The sequence below is a fragment of the Natrix helvetica genome, assembly GCF_964273705.1.
Source record: "Natrix helvetica genome assembly, chromosome: 1".
In the NCBI taxonomy this organism is placed as follows: Eukaryota; Metazoa; Chordata; class Lepidosauria; order Squamata; family Natricidae; genus Natrix; species Natrix helvetica.
Window position 1 is genome coordinate 41,398,149 of NC_138548.1, and position 15,660 is coordinate 41,413,808.

A 15,660-nucleotide genomic window follows, 5' to 3' on the forward strand; every position below is an offset into this window, starting at 1 on the left:
TTTTCTCCTCTGCTGAAAGGGGAGGGGGAAGAATGGGGCTGCCTCTCCGGGTCTTGGGGGGGGGGAGTTAGGCATAATAAAAGTCGCCTGTTGTCTAAAAAGCTAAGTTGTGATCGGTTACTCTTCGCGACTTGCAAGAAACAGGGACCACGTTTCCTCTACCCTGCTGTTCAAGGGAGGCGAGCCTTTCGTTCCAAATTTAGGTTGCCATCCATTTCTTTCCGAAGGAAAGAAGCCAAGCTCGTTGAGAGATGAAAAGGGTAACTGCATAAAGCATATCTGAGGGTCCTAGGCACAGATAAAGAGGTGCCTCGCAGGCACCCAGCCTTTAATCACGCTTCCAACCTTGACCCCACAGCACGGCTAACAGGTACCTGCAAACTACCCGGGTGGTGATCCGAAGGCTGTTCGATCCACAAATAGGGCGCGCTTTTAAGGAGACCTCCTCTTCTGTAAGGGCAAGGGTCAAAATAGCCGACGCGAAGTTTTAAAAAGAGGGAATGTGTGAGAGATTCTCTGGAATGGGCTCTTCCCTGCTCCCTCCCTCCCATCAAGTGAAACAGTTAAAAAAAGAGGCAATCCCTGGGACACGAAGTACAGCAGGCTGCCCGCATGCATGTGCTGCAGTGTAGAAGATGCTGTCAAACGGAATCCATCTAAATATGAAAGGGCAATTAGAAAAAACGGGGCTCCCAAGCATGTGCAGAATGCCTTTGCACCGCTCCCAGCACTTAACAGGAATTACTGCCTCCCTATTGAGAGAAACCATAAATTCCAACAGCCTTCAACCCTGACACATCATTTTGTACATTGATCTTCCTGATAAGAGGCAGAAACAACCTTTCCGGTTTTTAGCGACTGCAAACGACGCCCTTCTCAGCCTGCAGCTCTCTGCCCCGCCCTGCCATGGGAAGGGTGTTCCTTCCAGCCCCTCCCCCGCCTTCAAAAAGAAGGACACGGGAGCGAGAAGCCTGAACAAACGGGAAAGAAATTTGGCGATTATTTGTGGAAGGTCCGGGAAACGGCAAGAGGCCCAACAGAGAGAAAGTGAAAGGAGAAAAGAGGGGGGAAAAGGGATTCTGGCGGAAAAAAATATGGCACAACCGCGAGATTACCGAGGGCGGAGCGATGCAATCAATAAATATTATTGGAGGGAAAGCAGTCATTTCTGATGTTGGTCGAAGAGCAGAATATGTTGCCTGTTGCTTCTGAAAATCTGGGAGATGCTAGGCAATCCCCCCCCCTTTTTTTTTTTATGCTTCTGAAACTGGCCGGTAAGACTCTCGTCTAGTTTTCGCCTCCATCCAAGAAAGTCCAAAATAATTAAAAGGGCCTTGCGGTTAAAGAAGTGGGCCTCAACTTGCAAACCGTGCCGTGCAAACCCAAATGCTTTTACTTACTCGGCCTTATTACAGCTTTAATTGATGCTAAAAAGGAAATCTGTAATTAGCGACATGAAGAGCTGGAGGAAATCCAAAATTATTTTAAAACGACTTTTTACCAATAAAAGTTCTGTAGAGAGTATTTAGTATACAGTGATCGTCCATAGGAAGTACTTATTTTTTTTTCAGAGTTTGAAACATCCTGATGCACGTAACAATTTAAAAAAAATCAAGAATTGTACAGAGGCATATATTGAATGCATGTGCAACAACTTTAGTAGAAAGTCCCATTACATTTAGTGTTCCTTATTCCAAATATAAAGATTCTAGTCTTACTTATTTTTATAGTATTCATTTGTATCCTGCTTTTATTATTTTCACATGAACATACTCAAGGTAACTTAAGGCGGTGTATATATCCAGGACACCTTCCTCCTCTTTTTCCCCACAACAACCCTGTGAAGTAAATTGAGCCACCTGAGACAATGACTGACCCAAGGTCACTAGCTGGCTTTCCTGGCTACTTATGTGAAAGTCTGTAACTTCACACAAGGAAGCAAACTCAGGAGGTATGTCTGGATAAATTTGCCTGGAGTGTATATATTGGGCTATGTAACAGTTGAGAGTTATTAAACTGCTAAAACTATTCAACTTTTACAGTGTATGGCAGGGGTGTCCAAACTTGGGAACTTTAAGACTTGTGGACTTCAAGTCCCAGAATTCCCCAGCCAGCCATGCTGGCTGGGGAATTCTGGGAGTTGAAGTCCATAAGTCTTAAAGTTCCCAAGTTTGGACACCCCTGGTGTATGGTAATAGGGAACAAAATTTCTGGCCAGAGTCCAAACTACTGGAAGAAACCAAAGTAACTAAAGTAAAATAAAGTTCACCCCTCTTTAAGAACACTGATATATTCTGGATATATCAAGCAACATATCTTAATCAAACATTCTGCTAAACTGATATATTTTATCATAACTGAATAATCCACAATTGTTTGGATTTGCACAGTAATTCATAAAATGACTTATAACAGTATCTGAGTTTAGACAGTAAATCAGAATAAAAGAAGTTACACGATGTCTTGTAGATTGTTGTAAAAAGTCTACCTAGCAGCCCTGGCATGTATTGTAATGAGAAGAGGCCATTTAAACATTTTTTTTTATTTTTTAATAATTTCCTGTTTTTTTTTTTCAAAATTAAAGGTCAAAGAGGGAAGGATACATTTAGGTATACATGAGCTTTCTGATTTCTGCTGTTTGCAAAACTTATCTTTTGCTAATCAAAAACATTTTATATTGTAAGTTTCATGAGGCTGAGGCTTTGTTGGATTGTAGCCTTCAGGTCTTTGAAATATAGTATAATAAATATATTTTTTGATTCTGTTTAATCGTGTCGGATTCTCAGAAACTGCTTGGACTTTTTCAGAAGTGGTTTTTGCCATTGCCTCCTTCCTAGGACTGAGAGAAGTTGAGTGGCTCAAGGTCACCCAGCTGGCTTTGTGTCTAGGATGGGACTAGAACTCACAATCTCCCAGTTTCTACATTGATGCCTTATTCTCTACACTAAACTGGCACTTATATAATATATAATAAAATACAAGCAGGTATTTTCAAGTTGAATAGAGAAAGTATTAGAGGAACAGAACAGTTCCTTTGAACTATGCCATTTATCAAGATGATTTCTGAAACATCAAAAAAGTCAAACATTTAGATATATCTGTTATTTATTTGTTACCATAATTCCTCTAAAACATAGTATACTAATCAGGTTGCTAAACATATCTTTGTATGTGTTGTACATACAGTCCGCACAAACAAGTGAAGCCCCATCCGTGGGATGGAGGCAGCATGCGAAACCATACCCTGCAGAAAAACCATTCTCCGTGGAACTGGTCCCTGTTGCCCAAAAGGTTGCAGGCCACTTGTTTTAGATGATTATTTGTGATGTAGAAACTGCCTTGGGACTCTGGTAAATGAAGTAGTTTGTTTAGCTCTCCATCAGCATGTTGTGAATCAATCAAACCATTCCCCTCAACACACTTTGTTTCACTTTGTTACTCTAACTGCATAAAAAAAAACTACTCCATTTCCAGATTCAGAGGTACATAGCTAGTGTTATATTTTTGTGGGTTAGTCCTGTAATGTATTCATCTTAACCATATTTGATGTCATGCCAACCAGTATAGATCACAGTGTTGAAAAACAATGAAGATGCAATTCAGCCCTACTTCACACCAATACATACATGGAAGTCTTGGGACATTTCACCATTAACATGAACAGAATTTCATGATTCTTCTTATAGCTGTTGCAGGAGACATCCTATTTTAGTGGACATGGCTTCTGCAGTAATAGTGACTGTTTGTCCATAACGTTTTTGAGCTCAGCCAAGATACCACATGCTCTAATATTAAGGTGACCAACCGTCCTCCTTTAAGGAGGACAGTCCTTCTTTTGTAAGTTCTGTCCTCCCTCGAAAAGTGTCCTCCTACATGTCCTCCTTTTTGATATTTGAAGGCTAATCTGTTGCGCTTTAAGTGACGTATTTTATTAAACAGTTTTTAATGGTGTTTTTTTTACTTCATCGCAAGTATATTGAACAGATATTGAATCTTGTGTTGAATTTTTACCTAAAGAAATGCTAGACATTAAAATAGACGACAATTGTCTCTTTGAAGAAATTAGAAGACTGAATGTATATTTAAATTCTGAAAAATTAATACAATGGGAAAGTCAACATGTTGAAATTGATAAAAGATGGGTGGATATTTTCAGCCATTTCAAAAATGAACATATTCCATGTGAACATTTATTTATACTTGTTCAATTTACGTTGTGCTGCCCTGGAACTAATGCAGCAGTTGAAAGAGTTTTTTTCAATTGCCAATGATTTTTGGACAAGTGGGAAATCGAGATTGAATGTTGATACTCTAGCTGCAGCACTTGCCGTAAAATTCAATATGAAGGATATTTCTTGTTCAGATATTTCCAATATATTGTTAGAAGATGATACATTGACAAAAAATATTAATTCAATAGAAAAGTACTCATTTAAATAATAATTAACAGGCATGTAAGCATAATTACAATATAAAATGTTGCAAATGTTTTTATTATGCATATATCATATTTTAGTGTATTATTGTTGCAATGAATAAAATATTTCTTTTATTTACAATATATTTTTTCCAATTTATTTGTCCTCCTTTTCATTGTAAAAAAGTTGGTCACCTTAGCATTTTGGACAATAAAACGTGTTTTGTCCTCCTTTTCACTGTAAAAAAGTTGGTCACCTTACTAATATCTCATTATATTTTTTAATTATTTTTCTGTGGAGTCTAGAGTTCTGAATTTTGTAGACTAGGTAAGATTTGCAAGGGCAAATAAGAATTCATTTATTCATAAATCATTGCCAAAACAAAATAAGCAGTCGACTAGCCAAAATCTCTGTATGTGAGAGAGAAATAGAGAGAGAGAGACAGAGAGGCAGACAGACAAAGAGAAAGAAGGAAAGATTAATTCACAGTTCTGAATATTTGTTCAGCCAAGAATGACATATTTAGGATGCTGGCCCAGGAGAACAGCTAATGCATGGCGAAATGACAAATCTTTTCAGGGTCTTTAAGCAAGAACATGTCATTATTTTTAATTGTTTTAATGCAAAACCAAGCTGCTCATTTTGGCCTCCTAACTGAGCTATAAGCTGATTCAACTATCTATAGTGCCATGGTTTTTTAAAAAGTCATGGAAAGTTTTGTCTCTCTAAGTCCTTAGAATCGTTCCTGTCATCTGTGTAACAGAATTTAGCAAAAATAGGAAATACCTGTGTCTAAGATAGTGATATTGAAGGAAAGGGATGGGGGAAGACCCAACAAAGTAAATATGGCAGTTGTGGTAGTTTAAGCATGGCCCTTTTTTAATACATGCCACATTTATGTGCGAATAAAACAAATGAGGCATCATTAGTATTCTCTGTAACTACCAACTCTACTATTTTGACATACATTCTTCTGTGGACACTGGCAGTCTAAGATCTTAAAATGCAGTGCCAGATCAATGGCTCCTCTATATTAAGATTGGTCAACCTACTAAATCCCTGCATTGTGAAGCTTCAAAGCATCATAACAAACTATCAGATAATTATAGATAGGCTAGTGCAGCTATTTTACTTTTTTAAAAAGGTGAGCATTCTGAACTTTATATCCTTGACTGAAATGAAAGGGACAAAATAAAATTGGTCCACTGCCATCATAAGATTATCTAACCTGACTTCGTACTGTCATGTCACCCATAGGATACAATCAGTGTAGCCTTTTTTTACTGTCTTTGAACGTTCTTGGAGCAAGCAGAACTAACTATGTTGGCCCCCTTCAGCGATGGAAAGCTATAAACTTTGTTCGAGCTATTTCATATCAAAACTCATAACAACTTGTCTAGATTGGTCTGAATCATACCCTGCTTCTCTGCTTATATTCTGCTTCTCACTTAAGTTGTTTGCTGCCCTTTAAAATCAATATTAAAGTAAATACAATTAAAAGCAAATTTAACTTACATCCATGTCATTTTCCTTAATAAGGAGAGGGACCAACAGCAAAGCATGATTGGAAAAAAACAGATCCTATTTTATTTCTATTATTAAGAGCCAAAATGGGAACTTTAATCACTCCATAAATACCACCTAAGACAAAAGGGATAAACAACTAAAAAATGTACCCCCTGCTCTCTGTACTGTTGACGGGCACATCCCTTATGATCTGAGAATGCAAAATATAAAAAATAATGATGAAAAAGAACCAGGTCACAAAAAAGTTATACAGGCCTGACATCAAGCTGTCAGCAAGCCTGCCTCAGAGATATATGAATAGAGATCTTTGTGTATACAGTGTTTAGATTAATTATTATCATCAGCCTTAACTATACCCAATCTTTAAATACCGTTATATTACTGCTAAAAATTCACCATATATATTATGTATGTTATTTTATATACTTTGGGACTAGATCGTACATCACAGTTGGTTTTGGTGCTATTATCTTATATTTTAATACAAACTTTTGCTTTTCGTGTATGCTAGGACATCATATTAAGGTTGGAGAGAAGGGCTTAATTATAAAAACATCTGGGCACATTGGATCACTCAAGGTAATATAATGCACAACAGATGCACTAAAAGTAGTTTGCAGATGCTAATTAAGCCTTGATTTAGTCATTGTCTGAATGGCTGATTAGGTAGATATCCTATGTATATAACATTAAATTCTCAGGAAGAAAGATGAGAAATACACACAAGGTTTATGTTAGGCTTATAATAATAACATTTACTATTTTTATTTATAGACATATGCTGTGTCTGTGGATAAATGCAGGAATAAAATATATAAATGATCTCTGTTCATAATCTGAGAACCATTAAATCTGGTTTATAGGCTGCCAACTGGCCTTTGCTTTCAAAAATGAAATATTATTAATATGACGTACTGTTGAATAGAAAAAGCATATAAACTAATCTATTTTTGAAATCATGTACAGAAAACTTATCTAATTAACTTGGGCACATTTTAGTACTTTATTTTGGAGGTAGAATGGCTTTTATGTTTTAGTCTTTGAATGTCAGTATATAATATCAAATTTTGGAAACATGATAAGCAAAAGGAGAAATAGTTCAGTAATATCATTGCTTGGATTGCTTGATGCTTTGTAATCTTGTTAGACTACTAAAGCACAAAATGAAATAGAGAAATAATATGCTTAAAAGTATGCACAGCAGTGTAATAGATTTGGAAGCATTTTAATGGACCTCTGAGAACTAGGAAACAACCACTAAAATATCTTACCATTAAGCATTATTCAGTCAACAATGACTTTGGTGGATTTGTACAAAACCAAATTAGTTTATATGAAAAAATATATCAGAAGCCATCTGACTGAAACCACATCCCTTTGAAAAACATACAATGGGAGATTATTATCTTTGAGCCATAAAAAATGGGACAATCTACTTTTTGTTCATGTCATTTTCAAGCACACTGAAACATTTATTCCATTCTTTTTTCACATAACCAGTAATTTAAGCAGTCTACACTCACATTTAAATAAATATTTTGAAGTGCATTTTCTCTTAATGTATATATTTAAAAACATGGCATTTGTAAAATACACATTATATGCAACACATCAATAAAATATTAAAAATTTTAAAAGTATAATAAAGATAATAAATGAAACTACAGAAGTTTTTTCTTTAAAAGAATAATCTAATCTGGGCATTTACATGTTTGTAATCTTAATATAGATATTATTTTCAAATTCCATTTTAATAATTTTTCCAAAAGAACACTTGCATTGATGAAGTTAATTTATTATAAGCTGCTTTATTAATAATCTAAAACACAGAGTCCAAAATGAGTAAAACTATCCTTCAAGGATTCTTAAAATTCTTTGGATTATTTGCTGTGGTATTAATTTTTATACCAATGCTATTTTCTGTTTTTTTAAATAATGCTAATGCAAAGCAAAAGATTAGTAATCCTATCTGTCTATCTGTCTGTCTGTCTGTCTATCATCTATCTATCTATCTATCTATCTATCTATCTATCTATCTATCTATCTATCTATCTATCTATCTATCTAATCTATCTATCTATCTATCTATCCATCCATCCATCCATCCATCCATCCATCCATCCATCCATCCATCCATCCATCCATCCATCTATCTATCTATCTATCTATCTATCTATCTATCGGGGAAATGGATAATAAAGCCACATTAGAGCAGATTGCCCAAGGTAGTTGTAAAATGTGAAATTTCCAAAAAGTTTAAATCATAAGTAGCCATTATCCAAAGACATGATTATATTTATTAATTTGATTTAAATAACAGCTATGCAACATTTTAGCTGAGAATTATGATTGATCTTTATGACAAGCCTAATATTCATAGATAGCTGTACTCTCATATGCCTCTTAGGCTGGGACATCTTTATTTATTTATTTATTTTATTCAACTTATAAGCCGCCCCCTCTCCTCGAACAATTCTACAACTCAGTGTCCTCTATACAGTGTTGGACTTTACCTCCCTAAATTCCCATCTAGTATGCTCAAACTTTTAGAATTCAAGGAGTTGAAATTTAATAGATCTGGAGCACATCAAATTCCAGAAGAATTCAATGAAAAGCCACTGCTGACTACCATAGCCTCCAAATTAAAATATATTCAGTGCAAAACATTAAACCACAAATAATGCTGAGATATTTTGTCAACCCAAAGACAGTTCACAAAGTCTATTGCAAAATGATTAAGAATCATTTCCATGTCTTAGAATGAGTGCATAATTGATTCTGATTTGTAAGGCAAAGGGGATTTTGCTCCTACCATCTTCTTCAGAACTCATATGCTCTGAGCATCTGAATACTAAATGTGCTTCTTGATATTTTTCCCTCATTATTCTCAACCATGTTGCAAGAGGACTGACTATCAAAACTACTATGTACTGCATATCAAAAGATATTCTTCTGCATTTTGACATCAAAAGCATAATTCATTCTGCAGAAATCTTCCCATAGGCATTGTATAATGTGGCTAATATGTAATGTAATATGTAATATTAGTACTAAGTTCAGTGTATGCTCTAAGATATTGTAAATGCAAATTAATACTTTAAAACGGTTAAATACTTGAAGCTAAATACAGTAAACATCCTCATCATATCACTTAGACTATCAAAATCTGATTATAAATTAAGAAATGAGTTAATTCCTGTATTTGCATTTAGATTTACCATTTTTGTAGTTCATATAATCACCAGGACTTTTGTGAGGTATTTCAAGGGTGACACTATGATAAACGTGTTTTAGTAAGTATTTTTAGAGCAGATTTCCTACACATGATGCCTTTGTATAAATGGGAAATACATTTTTTAAAATTCTGAGCAAGAATGGAAACAAGATGACCTACAGTTGTGCTGCAAATAGAATTACCTGACTCTGATCATGCTAGTTGAGCATTCATCCAATTTCCAAGTGCAATCCAAGATGCTAGTCACTACCTTTAAAAACCCAAATAGCTAAAAGACCACCTTTCCTTAATCAGGTATACCAGTGGTTCTCAACCTTCCCAATGCCGCAACCCTTTAATACAGTTCCTCATGTTGTGGTGACCCCCAACCATAAAATTGGTGTCTCAGTTCCTAAGACCATCGAAAATATGTGTTTTCCGATAGTCTTAGGCAACCCCTGTGAAAGGGTCATTCGACCCCCAAAGGGGTCCCGACCCACAGATTGAGAATCACTGAGGTATACCCATTTGGTCTGGGTAGTCAGAACTGTTTATGCGCAGTGACATAAGGAATACAAAGGCAGATGTTCCTGTAATGGTTTTCCTCCTATGAAGAAGCTTATTTTCTGAGTGGGACATAGCCCCCGCTATTTTGGTCCTTCAAAATTCTGTCAAGACTTGCTTTTTTCAGGATTGCAGCAGAGGATTTAGCCGGTTCTCGCCCGTTCGAGCAAACTGATAGCGGCTGCTGTGGGAGGCTCTGCCCACCCACCCCAACATAATACACTAGCACTCCGCATGTGCAGAAGGCGGTGCGCATGAGCAGACAAGACGCTTGCAAGCGAAGAAAGAGAACGTGCATGCGTACTCACGTTTGCGAACCGGTAGGGAAGGTAAATGAATCTCACCTCTGGATTACATCCCTCAATGTTGTTTAGCTATAGTTATAGCTACATTTTGTAGAATCCAGTTGGACCGAGGTGGTGTATACATTTTATAACTGAATTCTGAGAATAGCAGTCTCAACAAATACTGAGGGTATTTTTTTAAAAAGCTCTGATATGTTACAAAGACATATATAATGAGTAGAAAAGAGAGGTTCCTGTACCATCTCCTTTCAAGAATCTATTAAGTCCAGAATCACACATGGGGTAGATTATTTTAAGAAAGCTACAGAATGTAAGTACATAAAAGAATTAGGGGCAAAAAAGGAAGAAAGCTGGTCTGGTTAGCACAAGCTCTCCCAAAGCATGAGATCCTGGGTAAACACTCATTCCTTCCTTATTCCATCGCCTAAGATTATTTTGCCCGATGTGGGCAACATAATCATGCAGCAAACTGATAAACTAAGGACTGCAATCCTCTATAAATACTTCCTAAAAAATAAGGCCCTTTTTAGCCATTGTAACTAATTTCTGGATAGCAATAACAATAGCACTTAGATTTATATACCGCTTCTTAGTGCTTTTACAGCCCTCTCTAAGCAATTTACAGAGTCAGCATATCCCCACCCCCCAACAATCTGGGTCATCATTTTACCCACCTTGGAAGGATGGATGGCTGAGTCAATCCTGAGCCTGGTGAGATTTGAACTGCTGAACTGCAGCTAGCAGTCAGTTGAAGTAGCCTGCAGTACTGCATTCTAACCACTGTGCTACCTCTACTCGAATAAATATACATAGGATTACACTTTGGATTTATATTTCATGTTTTATTTTTGCCTGAATTAACTTATGTATCCTATAATCATCTTTGTTATAATTCTAAGATCATTACATTTCACTACCTTCTTACAATGTATTTAATTAAATAAACTAATAAGAGGGAATGAATTGTGAAACAAACTTATGAAGGAAGAATGAATGGGTCAAGAGCAGGACTAGTCAAGACTAAGGAAGTTGTGGTTGGATGAAGTTTATAAGAGTCTGAAAAGAAATTTAAAGAATAAATAATAATGTATGAAATGATATAGATATGGTGTAAACAAGGATAAACAATATGCTGAAAGGCATTGATGTAAAGTAGATTTACTACAATGTTATTTTCTTTTTATCTCATGCTTTTAATTTGTTTGGGGTTTCTGGTTTCTTATTCCTTTTTGTGCACTTTGCTTAACATTACTTTTCCCAAAAGAGAATAGTGGGATAGTATATATGTATATTTCTTTAAGTTTAAAGCTTAATTAACATTTTCTGCTATTATGGAAACTGAGAAAATTGGTTAACTTTGCAACCAGGGCATGTGTGTTTTGTGAATCTAACGACTATATGGCTATAGTTACAATTTCTAAAAAATCCTTATGCAAATCAATCCCAAGTAAGCAACACTTTCTAAAACCAGCATGAAATGATATATGATCAGTCATTAAATTGACAAGCAACCACCACAAACTCAGTAATAAGGATTATACTGGTTGATAAAAAGTATTTTACATTTTCTTACATTATTGTAAATTACATTTTCTCATCAAGACACAATGCAATTATGGTAAATAGGGACATCTCAAGGGAACAGCTGCACATTTGGTTAAATTATCAATCGGCACCATAAATTATACAACACGAACACATTTATATGCTGTAAATCCACCACTGTGAGCACACATTATCCATTTGCATTGAGGAATCCATTTAAAAATGTTGTTATTTAGAACCCGCAGGTTCTAAAAGGAAACACATTATCTCATATAATACAGTATGTTATGTTGAATTGCCTTTACTTGAAAAAATAAATGGTAATAATCAACAACAATCAGCTACGAAATTGAAAGTGCACTCTCCTTTATTTGTTGTTACAAAAAGCTATGCCATCCCAATAAGTTGTCTAATCTATTTACATATTTGCAGCTGGCATTTTTTATTATGAATGTAAACATACATTTCAAATCAATACATTGGATTTCAAGGCCAGGAGTGGCAGCTGTTGGGTGGAAGACAGTGGTGGGATTCAAATTTTTTTTACTACTGGTTCTGTTGGCGTGGCTTGGTGGGCATGGCATGGTGGGCGTGGCAGGGGAAGGATACTGTAAAATCTCTATTCCCTCCCCACTCCAGGGGAAGGTTACTGCAAAATCCCCATTTCCTCCTGATTACCTGGGACTTGGGAGGCAGAGAATAGACGGGGGTGGGGCCAGTCAGAGGTGGTATTTACTGGTTCTCCGAACTACTCAAAATTTCCACTACCAGTTCTCCAGAACTGATCAGAACCTGCTGAATACCACCTCTGGTGGAAGAGGTATGCCATAGCCTATGAAACATGATGCTGTTGGGTTAAGGATAGCTACTGCCTGGTATGGGGGACTGCGAGCAACTTACCAAAACATCTTGCAATCTTCCTGGATAGCTTTCCCGTTGACTTTACTTGTGGGAAGCCGGTTGGGAAGTTTGAGATTAGTGATCATGTGACTATGAGACACTGTAATCGTAAGTATGAGCCAGTTAACAAGCTCACAATCCTGCACCCTGTGCGGGTGCTGGGATAGCCAGAACTTCGAGGACCCATCATAAGTACCACTCATTCACCACAGTCATAACTTTGAAGGTTCATTGAATAAGTAGTCATTAAATTAGGACTACCCGTAATTCTCTGAGGAAACTATTTGTGATCCTGACATTTCACTGTTTTGCTACTGCGCCTTGGCAAGTGCTTAAACATAGCATCTTGCCATATAGGACAGTAATTATGGAACTGTTTCTTCTTTCGGCTGACTGTTAACTAAAGTTTCTATACAGATGATTCTGGATGCAAACAGTATGAGAGAGGGGGGGAGAGAGACACACAGAGAGAGAGACAGAGACAGATTTGAAAACAGGGACTAAGGCCATGTGTGCTTTTGCAACCTATTAATTCTCCAAGAGATTAACACAGAATTGCATAAATACATGAAAGTGACTTTTAAAATATTCCCAATTTCACTGGATGAATTAAAACAGATATGAGACCATTTCTTTTGGTGGGAACTTGCCTTGAGACAACCCATAACATTATAGTTGAATTAAGGAATGTCTCAGCAATGACCACAGGGAAATTGATAGTAGAGAAACAAGATTACTGTAATAGACCCTAAGCATTCCTCCTTTTTAGTCTCATGGTTTCCCTTAGGGTATACATTTTGGATTTTTTTGTCATCAAAATCATGGCAGTAGCGGCCTTCCGGTTCCGGCGGCTACGGCAACAGGCAAGCCTTTGCCTGCTCCCGCTCTCCCGGTGGGCTTCCCCCGCTTCTGGGGGGCACAGGATGCCCCGAAGAGGCGTCCTGCCAAGGGAGCGGCTCGCGGAGGGCCCCTGCATCGGCGGCGGCTGGTGGGGGCTTCTCCGCTTCGTTCTAGGCACCGGGGAGCAGTTTTGGAGGGCGCGCACGCGTCTCGCTCCATGCCGAGCGGACAACGTACTTCTGAAGGAAGCAGCGGCGGTATGGTGAGAGGCTTCCTTTCTTCATTCCCTTCCTTTTGAAATAATGGACTTTTCAGCGCTTTTAAAAAGCTAAACTTTCGGATTCTTGCTAGAGGTGCGGCTAGAGGGAGGGGGATTTCCCCCCCCCTTGGACAAGCGGCTTGAGAAGATTTTGCTTTCGCCCCCAGGGGAAGGAGGTGGGGGGAGAGCCAACTAATGATGCCTCACCCCTGTAAAAGTGACTTTCATTGGATTTAGCTCCAGAACTTATGGGTGAACTGAGAACTTTCTGAACTTTTAAAATTTTATTATGCCTCTGAGCCCAAAGCTGGCAGGGCAAGATGGCACACTTCCGTTGTCTTCATGAACTGTGAAACCTGACTCCACCTTTAAAATTCAGGCTTCCGGTCTTTGTCTCCGTGTCACCCAGAAGAATCTCTTGTGGATTGCTATTTCTTGAACCCTCTGGAGAGAAAATTTTCCTCTATTGCTAGACTGACCAAAGAAACTCCCAGCTGTTTGGATCTTCTGCCTCCTGAACTCATCTGCCTGCTCTATCTCTTCACCTGTCCAGTCTCTACACTGACTGATCTCTCTGCTTTATAAACTATGTCTCCAAAAAGACCACCACCTGGAAAACCTGGCTTTGCTACCTCTGCACCGACATCTGCAACATCCAGTCCTGCTACACAGTCAAAGATTACAGAACTGATGCAATCTAAGAGTACAGAGATGGATTTGCAACAAATGCTTCAGCAACTCATACAGGACCAGGAAGAAATTAAGAAACAATTAAAGGAAATGAAGGAAGAAATTAAAGAGAATCAAGTCCAAATTTATAAGAACTCACAGAGACTGGACCTTGTGGAGGGTGGGGTGGCGGAGGCGAGGGGGGGGTAGAAGCTTTGCAGAAGGGTAAGAAAGAACTTGATATACAACAAATGAAAACAGAATTTGAGAGAATGCCCTTTTATCTTAGATTTCAAAATGTTATAGAAACAGAGGGGGAAAACATAAGGGACATCATGACTAATATTTTAGCTGAATATATACACAAAGATAAACAACAGATGGAATGGGAGATAGATCTGGTTTATAGAGTGAACTCAGCATATGCCAGAACACACAATGTACCCAGGGAGGTCCATATCAAATTTCTTAGGAAAAGCACAAGAGATATAATTCTGGGTGTACAAAGGGGGCAAGCATTGACATACCACGACAGGGAGATAACCATCTTGAAGCAAAGCCCAAAAAAAATTAGGGAGAAAAGAAAAAATTATTCGCAATTGGCGAATAAATTATACCAGAAAGGGGTGTGGTTTAGATGGTTGATGCCTGAAGGGATGTTGATATTCTGTGAGGAGACAAGAATCAGAATCAATACACCCATAGAGGCTCAGGCCTTTATGGAAAAAAATAAAGCGAACCTAGAAAAAACAGAAGACTCTACAACGGTCACACAGGACACGGGAGGGGCCGGAGCTCTGCCAGCGGGGGGAGAAGGGGCAACACTAAGAAAGCTCAGATCACAAAAATGAATAAGAAAATCACATTGTTATAAACAGACCGAAAGTAATAATGAAATTATATCTAGACTATATATTATAATAGATAAGTTGATTGAATTTTTTTATAGAATTAATATGCTGATTTTATACAATTTTGTATTAATGTTTTATACACAGATGTATCTTATGAGTTTGGAGGGAGGGGGCGTCTGCCATACTTGCAACTGCCAAAATTTGTATACCATTCCACCTACCCTTTTCCTTATAAATGTTTTAAAAAACCAATAAAAATTTTTGAAAAAAAAAATCATGGCAGTAGCCTTCAGCCTGGTAGTGATGATGCACCAACAGTGTTATCATGAAGTACGTGAGAATATAATTAATATACAAGTTTTTGAATAGGCTCTACTCTATTGCCTTTCAGATGTGCTGGGGCTCTGAGGACCAAAATTGCCAACCACCCTGAGAAAGGGCATTGGTTCTTACCTGAGATGCCTCTTCTCATAGGGTGGAGACAGCATTCAGGCTGGGTTGACTTTCATCCACTCATTGCAAGGACTGGGTCTGGTAAAGTTGTTAAACCACACCCTTGTCGCTA

The 15,660-nt window shown here is 37.6% G+C and overlaps 1 protein-coding gene across 1 annotated transcript in view; it reads right to left on the reverse strand.

Moving 5' to 3' along the window:
- Nucleotides 1-15,660, reverse strand: part of EML1 (EMAP like 1) — a 145,734-nt gene that overhangs the window by 61,213 nt on the left and 68,861 nt on the right. The window lies entirely within an intron of this gene.